The 13268-nt window shown below is 29.3% G+C and overlaps 1 long non-coding RNA gene across 1 annotated transcript; it reads left to right on the top strand.

Moving 5' to 3' along the window:
* Positions 1–780: 780 nt before the first annotated feature.
* Positions 781–5370, top strand: LOC124418828. Its single transcript, XR_006940246.1, has 2 exons — positions 781–1393; positions 5243–5370. It is a non-coding gene; the product is annotated as an uncharacterized LOC124418828 (long non-coding RNA).
* Positions 5371–13268: the final 7898 nt, after the last annotated feature.

Raw genomic sequence — 13268 nt, 5'->3', positions numbered from 1 at the left:
GTCTAGTCTATAGTCTAGTCTATAGTCTAGTCTATAGTCTAGTCTATAGTCTAGTCTATAGTCTAATCTATAGTCTAGTCTATAGTCTAGTCTATAGTCTAGTCTATTCTATAGTCCAGTCTATAGTCTTGTCTATAGTCGATTCTATATTCTAGTCTATACTCTAGTCTGTAGTCTCCTCTATGGTCTAGCCTATAGTCTACTCAACAGTTTGGTGTAGTCAAGTCTATGGTCTAGTCTATAGAGTAGTCTACGTCTATTTTATAGTCTAGTCTATAGTCTAATCTATAGTCTAGTCTAATCTATATTCTAACATGCTGTCTAATCTGAAGTCTAGTCTATATTCTGTAGTTGAGTCTGTAGTCTACAGTCTAGTCTATAGTGAAGTCTATAGTCTAGTCCATAGTGTCCTCTGTAGTCTAGTCTATTCTATAGTCTAGTCTTTACTCTGTGCTCTAGTCTTTTCTCATTTTCTCATAAGAGATCTTATTATTTCTCTCAGTGTTTCTTTTGTTTTGATTCTCTACTTGTTTCTCAGCATAAACAACAGGTAAACATTGCACAGACACACACACTCAAACGCATATATAGTATGCAATTGTTAAGCGTTAAGAGAGTATAAGTAATTATGGAGAGGATAAATACTTCCAGGGTTATTGTTGTTGTTGTGTTTTTATTTATATTTATTATAAACATTTTTATAGAGGTTTGTAAGGTGTGTGTTAGTGATTATTTTTGTTTTTCAATAGTTTTTACTATTTTTAAAATTTTTTATTTAACACTCAGTCTGTTAGCCAAACTTCTAGTTGTTGTTAGTAATAGTTAATATAGTGTAATATTTGTGATGTTTTATGTGTGTTGGGTTACTGATATGTTAAAAGAGAGGAGAAGTTTTTTGTTTTGTTTATTATGGTTTCAACGTTGCACATGTATGTTGAAGATGATGGTGATGATGAAAACTACCTGTTCATAAGCCTTATAAACCTTTAAGCACTTATACTTAAACAATTTGACAGGTATGGTGTAAGTGTGTGTGTGTATATGTGTGTGAGAGAGTATGCATAAGAGTCTAAGTATAGGCCAAACAAAAAAAAAACAAACTGAAAATAAACATGATATGGCGGTTGAACGGCGTACAGACAGACAGACTTTAACAGCTTCAATATATGGACTTGTAAAGTAAAATGGGCATGCCAACGACATCAGTACGTAAATGACCGTGCAACAAACGTGTGTGTTTTTATTTTTAACAAAAAAATAAAACATTTTTAACAAAAAAACAACAACAACTGATGTCTTAAAGAAAAAAATCACAATAGTGACCATTTGTGTTCAAAAAAAATCACAATAATGAAGATAATTAAAGCTTTGTGACAAATTTTATACAAAAAAAGTAAAAATTTCTTTAAATTACACAAAAAAATCAAAGTGTTTTCTTTCGCATATATATAAAAAGCAAAACTATTAAATAACTTATTTAAAAGAAAATTTGAAATATTTTTTAAACTCACAAAAAAAGTCTTCTTGTCTTAAGGAAAATCAACTCTTTTTTTTTAAGCCTCAACAACAGGTTTAAACAATTTTTCTAAATTGAAAAATTACCACATATAATAACACCTCTTTTTTTTTGTCTATTTAGCTTTCGAAATTGTGTGTTGTGTTTAAAATCTATAAAATTAATTGTTTAAAACAATAACGTGTGCATTTTTATAAAATTTACTTAAGCGTAACCATGTAAAAAAAAAAAAACAATATTTTTTGCGATAAAAAAAAAGGAAAAATTTCCAACCATAAATAATAAAACAAAAATCATGTTAATATTATAAAAAATAGAAATTTTAATTAAAGAAATACTTTTTTAAATTTACAAAAAAATAATAAAGTGTAAAATCTATATAATTAAAACACTAAGAAAAAAATTGTGTTAAAAAGCTTAAAAAATATTAAAAAATCTTAAACCAACCAACTCAATAAAAAAAATTTTAAACGCAACATCTTAAACCCATTCGAAATGCTTTAATAACTGGAATATTGTCTAAATGATAGACAAAACTATGGTTCTAAACAGGATACAGGAATTTAGTTTAAAATTCTTCCTTTGAACATCTTTTTAAAATTCCGAAAGTTTCCTTTAACTCAATTCAGTTATCGCTTTTTCCTGACAAAAACCTTTTCATTCTCAAAGTGAAACTTGCTTCTTACTCCTGTGTTTCTTTCCACTACAAGCTTCTAAACATAATATTCGAAATATTGACATTTCTGAAAGTGAAAAACCACCTTCTAAAACTGTCTATCTTCCCAGCCGCGACTTTTAAACCTAATTTTTGAAAACTCTTTGGATTGAACACTGATTAAACCAAGTCTTCGTTAAATTTCAAATGTTTCCTTCAACAGCTCTGATATCAAGTTCCCTAGACGAAAAACTTTTCATCATTAAACATAATTTTCGAAAATTCTTTGGATTAAACACTATTTGAACCAAGTCTTCTTTAAATTTCAAATTTTTCCTTCAAGAACTGTGGTATCTATGTGGAAATCCTTTTTCAATAATTATCATCCTTTCTCGCACCGACTTTTAAACACAATTTTCCAAAACTCTTTAGATTGAACGCTCTTTAAACAAAGTTTTCTTTAAACTTTAATCGTTCTTTCAAGAACTGTGATATCTGTGTGAAAATCCTTCTTCTAAAACTGTCTCTGATCCCAGCAACGACTTTTAAACATAATTTTTGAAAACTCTTTGGATTGAAAACTCTTTGAACAAAGTCTTCTTTAAATTTCTTACGTTTCCTTTAAGAACTCTGCTATCAAGTTCCCTTGACACAAAACTTCCTATCAATGTCACACTCAAAGAGAAACCCCTCTTCTAAAACTGTTTTTTATCCCAGCAACGACTTCTTTGCACAATTTTCGAAAACTCTTTGGATTGAAGACTCTTTGAACAAAGTCTTTTTTAAATTTCTAACGTTTTCTTCAAGAACTGTGGTATCTAAGTGAAAATTCTTCTTCTAAAACTGTCTTTCTTCCCAGCAGCGACTTCTTTACATATTTTTTGAAAACTCTTCAGATTAAACACTCTTTGAACGAAGTCTTCTTTAAATTTTAAACGTTTCCTTCAGCAACTATGGTATCACCTTCCCCTGACACAAAACTTCCCATCAATGTCACATTCAAATAGAAACCATTCTTCTAAAACTCTTCTTTCTTCCCAGCTCCGACTTCCTAACTTTTTAAAAAACTCATTGAATGCTCATTCCTTTCTCCTTCATTCCTTTACTATTCTGAATCCTAAATTTCGAAGATGATTTTTGGGAATTTGCGAAGCCGAAAAAATTTCCTTATAGAAACGAAAAGAACAGCAAAGAATCTTAACTTAATGCGGTCTTGCTACCCACCATAGCCTTCTTCTCTTAAAAAACGCTTCTTTCAAAGTTTTTATCGAGAAAGAAACTCTCGTTTAAAGGAAAACGAAGAAAAAAGGAAATTTTATTCAAAATCTGTTCTCATTCCAAACATTGCTTTTAAAGTTGTTGTATAGGTTTATAAGTTAGAGATTATCCTATTCTCTTCTCTCAATCTTTCCTTCACTATTCACTTCTTTGCGGAACCTAGAAGGGAATCTTTGCATTATCTCCTACATCTGCCTTCTCTTGCTAACTCCAAGATCTCTAGCTGCAGTTAAAGAACTTGATCCGATCTATCTACGCAAACAGTCTTCGGAAAATCCACGATTGTTTCCTTCCTTAATCGTTCTTCCTTTCCGCTATAGCCTTTCTTTCTCTTTTTTAAAACATCTCTGTGTGATTTTGCGAACTCTCTTTTGGAGCTCTCGCTGTAGTCAGAGAATATGATTGAATCTTTCAACAAGGCACTGCCTTCTAAATCTGTTGAATCCCTTGATAATGATAGTTCAAACCCAAGGATCTCTTCTTAATGTCAGACTTAGAGAGCTTGATCCAATTTAACTCCAAATGAAGGCGGAAACTTTTTCAGAATCATCTGTCTTGTTTCAAACTCCCTGTTCTCTCTTTATTGTCAATCTCAGCCGTTTCAGCCATTTTCTACGTTTTTGTGATGTTTTTAGTTAAAAACCGATCTCATTTTCCTTTTAGCCAATGTTCCAGGATTATTCTTAGTTAGCAAGTGATCGTTTTACGATTTTAATCAAATATCTCTCTTAATATTTTTGTAACTATCAAAGTTAAGTCGCGAACATGATCTTCATTGATTGATCGAACATGATCTTCATTGACTGAATATGATCTTCTTTAATACCTGATTCCTCAATTTTTCCAGAAATCTTCAAATTGTATTATAAATCGCGTCTATGAATGTTTTCCGAAAGACAATTTCTTTGATTTCTCAATTTTTTTTTATATTTTTGTAATAATATTTCTTATTTTGCTGATCAGAATATGGCGGTGCTCTTAAGCTTTCATATGATTTAGAAATTACTCTGAAGAAGACGGAATACTGATCTTCCTTTCAAGATATATTAGCTAATATTCAATCTTTCTTTCAATATTAATCTTTCAAATACATATATGTATGTATCTGTATGTAGAAGGTTCCTTTCATTGATCTTACTTTAGATCTTCTCTCTTTGTTTGCCTGAATCTTTTGTTTTCGATTAAGATCATTTGCAGTTATTTCTCAGGTTTATTTGCCGATCGTTGGGGGAAAAATCTTCAAGAGTTTTAATGATTGTATTCCATCATGAATCATGGTTTTATTGAACTCTCTTTTTATGATCTTTTTGTTTGATTGTATGATCTTTTCATCGATCTTTTTGTACATATTATTATTCTCCTCTCTCGCTCTCTCTCAATCTTTTGAGAGAGAGAGAGAGAGAGAGAGAGAAAGGGATTCTAGCTTGTGCGCCTGATTTTAAAAATCTCTTTGGGATTAAGAATTATGAACTACATACTTAAACGATCGTGAGATCTTCTTTAACTAGATCTTGTGATCAGTTTAGATTGAATGGATCTTTCGTTTTAAGATCAAGTAAATATTCCTTTGGAATAGACAATAAATTTCCCTTTTACCTGCAATTTCTCATTTACAAGCATTTTGTCTTAAGTTCCCTCTAGTTTAAAAGCGATCTTTCTGTAGAACTTTAGATACTTTAATGAAGTTTCTTAACCAAAAAAAAACAAAGACTTTTTTTGTGAGTTTAAAATGAAGTTTCAAAAGTAAACATTTTTTGAAATTTTATTCTAAAAATATATTCTATTTTTTCTAGCTTTAACTAACCTCTATTTTTGAGTGTATTTAAATCAATACCTATTTTTTAAATGTAAAAAATACATAAAAAACTTAAAAACTAAACATGTGATAATTTTCCTAGAAATGAAACCAATCTATTGAAAATAACAAAAAAAAACATCTAATATAAAGAAATAAGTTAAAAATTCTTAAGAAAAAAATTGCTCAAAAGTAATTGGATAACAACAACAACAAAAATGCGCATATTAAAGCATTGGTAAGTTAAAAAGAAACTTTTTTCATAAATAAATTTAAAATTTGTTTTTAAAATTGTGTTAATTTAAAGAAAAACGCTATAGGGTTTATTACTTAAATATGGCTGCTTTGGTTTAAAACTCTTAATGACCTGTCCTTCTTAATCTCTCTCTTTAAAGAGAGAGAGAAAGAAAATCTTAAAGTAGATCTTGTGCTCTCTCTCACACACATTTTTGTTATTAGATTTCTTCTTTTTCTTTATTAAAACCCAAATTCTTTAGAATTCTTCTAGGTAATAGTGTAATTTAATCTTCTTCTTACACTTACAGTGACTTTTTTGTTTCAACATCTGTCATTCTAAAGGTGTTAATATAATTTCAGTTTTATGCACAAATTTTATGATCACATCTAACAGATTTATTATTAAAAAAAAGAAATCATAATTCTCTAGAAAAAATATTATAAAAAGTTATAAAATTTTGTTTAAAAACAGGGAAAAAAAGTCTACAAATAAACAACCCTGTTTAAAGCTTTACATACAACTCTGTGCCTAAGCAGTATGTCAATTAAGCGCTTTTGTTGGGTTTAAATTTTACATTGAATTCATTACATAACTAATATTTATGCATTTAAGCTTTAAATTTAAGAAAGACTTTTTTTAACAATTTATATAGTTCTTTGTTATATCCTTTTCCTAACCAACCTTGATTTTTACTTAAAAGTAAAGCAAAATTGCACTTGAGCAAACGTCCTTTTCACTACTATTTCTGTTGATTGTGTACATTGTTATTTGTTTATTGTTGTTATTGTAGTTGTTGTCTTCTAGACAACATGTTGTTGTAAATCTAGTAAATAAAGGCTTGATTTTTGTGTATTGTTAATAAATTGCCAAAGGAAAAGCAGCAGCAAAAGAAGAAAAAATGTAACAGTAAAAGGTTAATAAAGTGAACAAACTTAGACTGCTACAGACTACTCAATAGCATAGAATATAGACTTTACAATAGAAAAATCTTTGGAGCTAACTATAGTCTATGATGTTAACTAAACTAACATTGTAGACTAAAAGTTAGTTCAGACTTTAGACCAAACTATAGACTCAAATAAAGTTCAGAATTTAGACCAGACTCTAGACTAAAATAAAGATTAAACTATAGCCAAGAATCTAGACAAAACTAAAGTCCAGCTTAATAAGAAAACTGTAGTACAATCTGTAGATTTTACTAAACTATAATCCAGACTATAGACTAAACTATAGTCCAGGCAATAGACTAAACTATAGTCTAGACTATATACTAAACTATTGTCCAAACTATAGAATAAACTGTAGTCCAAACTATAGACTAAACTGTAGTCAAGACTATAGACTAAACTATAGTCCAGACTATATACTAAACTATAGTCCAGACTATATACTAAACTGTAGTCAAGTCTATATACTAAACTGTAGTCAAGTCTATAGACTAAACTATAGTCCAGACTATAGACTAAACTATAGTCCAGACTATAGACTAAACTATAGTCCAGACTATAGACTAAACTATAGTCTAGACTATAGACTAAACTATAGTCCAGACTATAGACTAAACTATAGTCCAGACTATAGACTAAACTATAGTCCAGACTATAGACTAAACTATAGTCTAAACTATAGACTAAACTATAGTCCAGTCTATAGACTGAACTGTAGTCAAGACTATAGACTAAACTATGGTCCAGACTATAGACTAAACTATAGTCCAGTCTATAGACTGAACTGTAGTCAAGACTATAGACTAAACTATGGCCCAGACTATAGACTAAACTATAGTCAAGACTATAGACTAAACTGTAGTCAAGACTATAGACTAAACTATGGCCCAGACTATAGACTAAACTATAGTCTAGACTATAGACTAAACTATAGTCTAGACTATAGACTAAACTATAGTCCAGACTATAGACTAAACTGTAGTCAAGACTATAGACTAAGCTATGGTCCAGACTATAGACTAAACTATAGTCAAGACTAAAGACTAAACTATAGTCAAGACTATAGACTAAACTATAGTCAAGACTATAGACTAAACTGTAGTCAAGACTATAGACTAAACTATAGTCAAGACTATAGACTAAACTGTAGTCCAGACTATAGACTAAACTGTAGTCCAGACTATAGACTAAACTGTAGTCCAGACTATAGACTAAACTGTAGTCAAGACTATAGACTAAACTGTAGTCCAGACTATAAACTAAACTATGGTCCAGACTATAGACAAAACTATAGTCAAGACTATAGACTAAACTATAGTCAAGACACTAGATATAACTGTAGTCCAGACTATAGAATGAACTAGAGTCCAGACTATGAAATAAACTGTAGTCCAGACTATAGACAAAACTATGGTCTAGACTTTAGACTAAAATATAGTCCAAACTGTATACTTAACTGTAGACTAGACTATAGTCCAGACTTTACACTAATCTAAAGTCCATATTACTGACTAAACTATAATCCAGAATATAAATTAAAATATAGCTCAGACTGTGTACTAAACTATAGTCCAGACTACAGACTATACCAGGGTCCAGACTGTAGAATAAACTATAGTCTAGACTATAGTCCAAACTACAGATTTAACTAGAGACTAGACTAAACTATTGACCAGAATATTAACTAAACTATAGTTCAGACTATACACCCTAATTTAGTCCCTACTTTAGACTAGATTACAGTGCAGACTATAAACTATACTATAGTCCAGACTGTAGACCAGACCCTAGACCTTATTATTGTCCAAACTATTGATTAAACAGTAGTCCTGCTTCTCGACTAAACTAGAGGCCAGACTATATACTAAACGTAAGAGCAATGTATAAACTATATTATAATCCAGACTATAGACTAGCCTATTGTGCATATATTGGACATAACTATAGACTAAACTTTTGACCAGAATATAAACTAAACTATTGACCAGGCTTTAGACTACTATAATCTAGACTTTAGTCTTAACTATAGTCCATGCTATAAAAACTGAACTATTGTCCAGATTATGGGCTAAATATTGGACATAAGTAACTATAGACTAAACTTTTGACCAGAATATAAACTAAACTATAGACCAGGCTTTAGACTACTATAATCTAGACTTTAGTCTTAACTATAGACCATGCTATAAAAACTGAACTATTGTCCAGATTATGGGCTAAATTATAGTATGGACTATTGGCCAAACTTAAGTCCAAATTGTAGTCTACACCATAGTCCACACTATAGACTAAACTATAGTCCAAACTATAGGATTAACTATAGTTAAGACTATAGGCTTAACTATAGTTAAGACTATAGGCTTAACTATAGTTAAGACTATAGGCTTAACTATAGTTAAGACTATAGGCTTAACTATCGTTAAGATTATAGGCTTAACTATAGTTAAGACTATAGGCTTAACTTAAGTTAAGACTATAGGCTTAAATATAGTTAACACTATAGATTAGATCATGATCTAGAGGTTTGACTGTAATTCCAAACTATATAGACTAAACTAAATTCCAGTCTATAGACTAATTAAACCTCCAGACTATTGTTTAAACTATAGTTTAAACTAAAGGCGAATTATAGTTTAATTTCTAGTCTAGTACAAAGTCTACTGTAAGTACTTTATATCAAGGTTTTACTGTTTGCTATTGCTGCCTTTTTTTCATATTTACTTTTCATATTTTTTTTATAGTTTTTCTATTTTTTTTTTTCTGTTTTTATTCTGAAATCATTGAAGCAAAACCTTAAGTGTTGCTTTAAAAATGCAGTACTCCTGGAATTTGTTTAGTAAGGGCTTGTTCTAAAAGAGAAATAAATGGCACAGTGGTTCTGTTGGCTAAAAAAGAAATACAGCTGTAATTTCTTTAAAACTAAAATGATTTCAAGAACAGGAGTTTAGTTTTACAATTAAAATGTTATAAAACTAGATAAAGTCCAGCTAGATGTAGGGTGTTTTTAAAGATATTTATTTTCTTTTTAAATTTCTTAAAAATTTGTTATTTTTATTAATTATTTACTTGAAAATGTAGTTTTATTAAAAATTCATTATCGTTTTTTCTTCGCTTTAAATTATGCAAAAAAAAATCAACAAAATTATTTTCCCCCATTTTGATTTTTTTCCCTGACAGCTTTATTATCTGTGGATTGTAGCTTATAATGTTGTTGTTGTTGTTTTTAAATAGTACTTTTATTTTAAGTACTATTATTATATCTGAAGCATGTGTTTAATCAAATGTCAAATGCATTCAATTGCAACAGGTGAAATTACAATTGTTGGTGTTGTTGGTCTGGATGAATCAAATTTGTAGAGGAGAAGGAGGAAGAGAAGGGAAGTCATTCTGCATATACAGCAATAAACACTAACATATTAACTATAACAATTGCTATAGTTTTATTCGAATCCTCTCCCCCTCTTTTGTTTTTGTTTTTATGTTTTAATCAAATACAAATTCATTATGATGATGATAATTGTGTTGTTAATAATGAAATTGTATATTTAATAATTAAGAACAACAACAAGTGGTTTTGTTATTATAGTTGCATGCATACAGATGACACTCACTATGACCGACCCTCTCTCTCTCTTTTTTCCACTCCCCTTTTCAGCTGTTGTGTGTGAAATAACTCAAGCATATTAAAGTTTTATTTTTATTTAAACATTGAAGGGTTAAAGTTGTTGTTGTTTGAAAAAAAGTCAAGAAATTTGTATAAAAGTTTAGTTGTTTGTCGTTTTGTTTACGTTTTTTTTTAACTTGCCCTAGTGTTATTGTTATTGTCATTACTCTTGTTATTGTTATTTACTTCCGTTAGTAATTAAATTGTAAACATTGATTAAAGAGAGAGAGACACAATAATAGGGTTTGTTTTGGTTTTGTTTGTTAGCAAAAGCAGAGTTGCATTTAGAATATTTTAAGTGAAATTATTAAAAGTTTTAGTGCAAGTTTAGTTCTTTGTTCGTTTTTTCGTTTAAATTATTAAGGTAAGTTTTGCTTTTTTTTATTTGAAGTTCTTTCCCCTATATTATTCTTTAGAAGATCTATATCAAACACCTGTTAGCTTTAGTTTTAAAGACTTTTTTCGTTGGAATTTCTTTTACATTTTGAATAATAAAAGTTAAAATAATAAAATTTGCAGATGAAGATAAATACACTTAAAAAAATTGCCAGCTTAGACTTTTTTAAAACTTTTGGGAAACATTAGTGTACAATCTAGACAATACCAGTGCGGACAATAGACTAAACTGTAGCCGAAACAAAAGGTTAAGTCATAGTCTAAACTATAGACCGGATCTTGGACAAAACTATAGTTCAGCATATAGACTAAACTCTAGTTCAGACTATAGACTAAACTTTAGTTCAAAATATTGACTAAACTGTAGTCTAGACTATACTATGGTCCAGACTAAACTATAGTACAGATTATAACTAGACTATAGACTAAATTATAGTCCAGACTATAGACTACTATAGTTTACACTATTGACTAAACTAATACGTAAACTATAGACTGAACTGTGTATAGCTCTGACAATAGTTCAGACTATAAACTAAACTTTATCTCAAACTATAGACTAAACAATAGTCCCGACTTTAGACTAAACAATAGTCCTGACTTTAGATTTAACTATAGCCCTAGCAATGCACTTAACTATAGTCCAGACAATACACAATAGTTCAGACTTTAAACTAAACTTTATCTCAAATTATAGACTATAGTCCTGGTTTTAGACTTAACAGCCAATATACTAAACTGTATTTCAGACAATAGACTAAACTGTAGTCCAGACCATAGACTAAACTATAGTCCCGACTATAGACTAAACTATAGCCAAGATTGTAATCTATACGGTAGATCAGAGTATAAACTGAACTATATTCAAGACTGTAGACTTAACAATAGTCCAGTCTATAGAATATTGTGAAGACTTCAGACTAAATTCCTGACTATAGACTTATAGTGAAGACTGTAATCCATACCATAGACTAAACGATAGTCCAGACTATAAACTAAACTATAGTCGAGAGTATATTCAAGGTTATAATCAAGACTATAGACTGAACTCTAGTCCATTCTATAGAGTCAAGACTCTAGACGGAACTGTAATTCAGCCTATAGATTACACTACATATTCAACTACAGACTATAATTCAGATCAAAAACTTTGCAAAATTCATACTAAGGACTCAACAATAGTATAGACTCTGGTCCTGGATTATGGACTAAACTGTAGTCCAGTTTTAAAGTTATCATTCAAACAATATTCCTATTCTGATATAAAGCTTTATATAACGATCCTGACATTCTAAACATTTTCCGTTCAATGTTCATAAATCATTTGCATTCGGCGGTACAGGTTACCTGTGGAATTAATAACATTTGTGTAGCATGCAATGATTCCTAAGGAAAATTCCTTTTGTTTTTCTTTCTCAAGAAGTGTTTGTACTATAGTTTAAAATTCCTAGTAAAATATTGATTTAGTTTAAAGGAAATGACTGTTTTGTATGGGATGGCTACCTGCTAATGTAATCTTTTTGCAAACAACAAAAAACGCTGCAGCTGTCACTTGTCAAATGTCGGCAAAAATAGTATCCTTAAAGAAAACAAAAACAACAACAATTCTACGTGACTCTTAAAGGTGTTTTAAATGTCAACTCTATAAATGTTTTAAAAATCATCTTTAGCTGCAATAAAACAGAGCCTTAAGCTAATGACATTTGTTTCAAAATTTCTTTAAACATATTAAGGTTTCTTTGATTACTTTTACTTTTTTTTGTTGGTTTGTTAATGTAAAGTTTTCTTATTAATTATTAATTTTATTTTATTTGTTAATACTGTGTGGAAAACTTGCTTTTACTTTTTATAGTCGAAGAGAAATATTTCCTCTTGTTTATAAAAAATTAATTTTACGATTTTCACTTTTCTTGTTTTCAAATAAACATAAATATTTAATTACACGCCAACACAAAATTGTTAAAGAAGATTTATTATAATAATAATTATTGTAAAAAAAGGTAATTTAATAGTTTTTTATGTTTTCTTTAAAAAAAACCTAATATATTTTCTAAAGAAAAATCATTCGTCAATAACAAATAATATTGCTTTAAAATGCAACTCTGTTTGTTAAAAAAACGGATGTTTTTCATGCCTTTGTTTACATTTCTTTAGTAATGTCGCTCTCTCTCTGTCAATTGTTGTTGATTTGATAACAAAAGTAAATAAATCACAAGGAATGAATGTTTACTTGTATACTCTCTCGTTTTTTCTCTATATTGCTACCTTTTTACTCTAATACTTTTGAAAACCTTTTTTCCCCTTATTTACTTTGATTTTTGTTGATATGTCTGATGTTTTTTTCTTTAGTGACTTGTAGGTTTTATAAGGATTTCTTTGGTATTTTTTTTCTTCAATCACCTGTTAAACAAATTGAATAGTTTTTTTTGGGGGTTATTGTTTAATTTATTTAAAAATTGATTTGTAGGGATAAGAGGAAATAGTTTTTTGTTTTGTTGTATAAATTAAAGTTTATTTAGGTTATTTTTCATAATTACATGTTAGCGGTTTTCTTTTTGATGTTTAAGGAGCAAGGTAGTGGATTTTTTTGTGAGATTTAAAGGATTTAATTCTTTTAAACAAAATTATCCTGAATTAATGATTTTCATAAGAATTTCTAGAAGATAGATAGATATAGAGCTAGATATAGAGATAAATAGATAGATAGATAGATAGATAGATAGATAGATAGATAGATAGATAGATAGATAGATAGATAGATAGATAGATAGATAGATAG

This window comes from Lucilia cuprina, chromosome 3 (assembly GCF_022045245.1).
Source record: "Lucilia cuprina isolate Lc7/37 chromosome 3, ASM2204524v1, whole genome shotgun sequence".
Taxonomy (NCBI): domain Eukaryota; kingdom Metazoa; phylum Arthropoda; class Insecta; order Diptera; family Calliphoridae; genus Lucilia; species Lucilia cuprina.
Note: the sequence above shows the minus strand (reverse complement) of the source record. Positions and strands in the feature narration are given on the sequence as shown.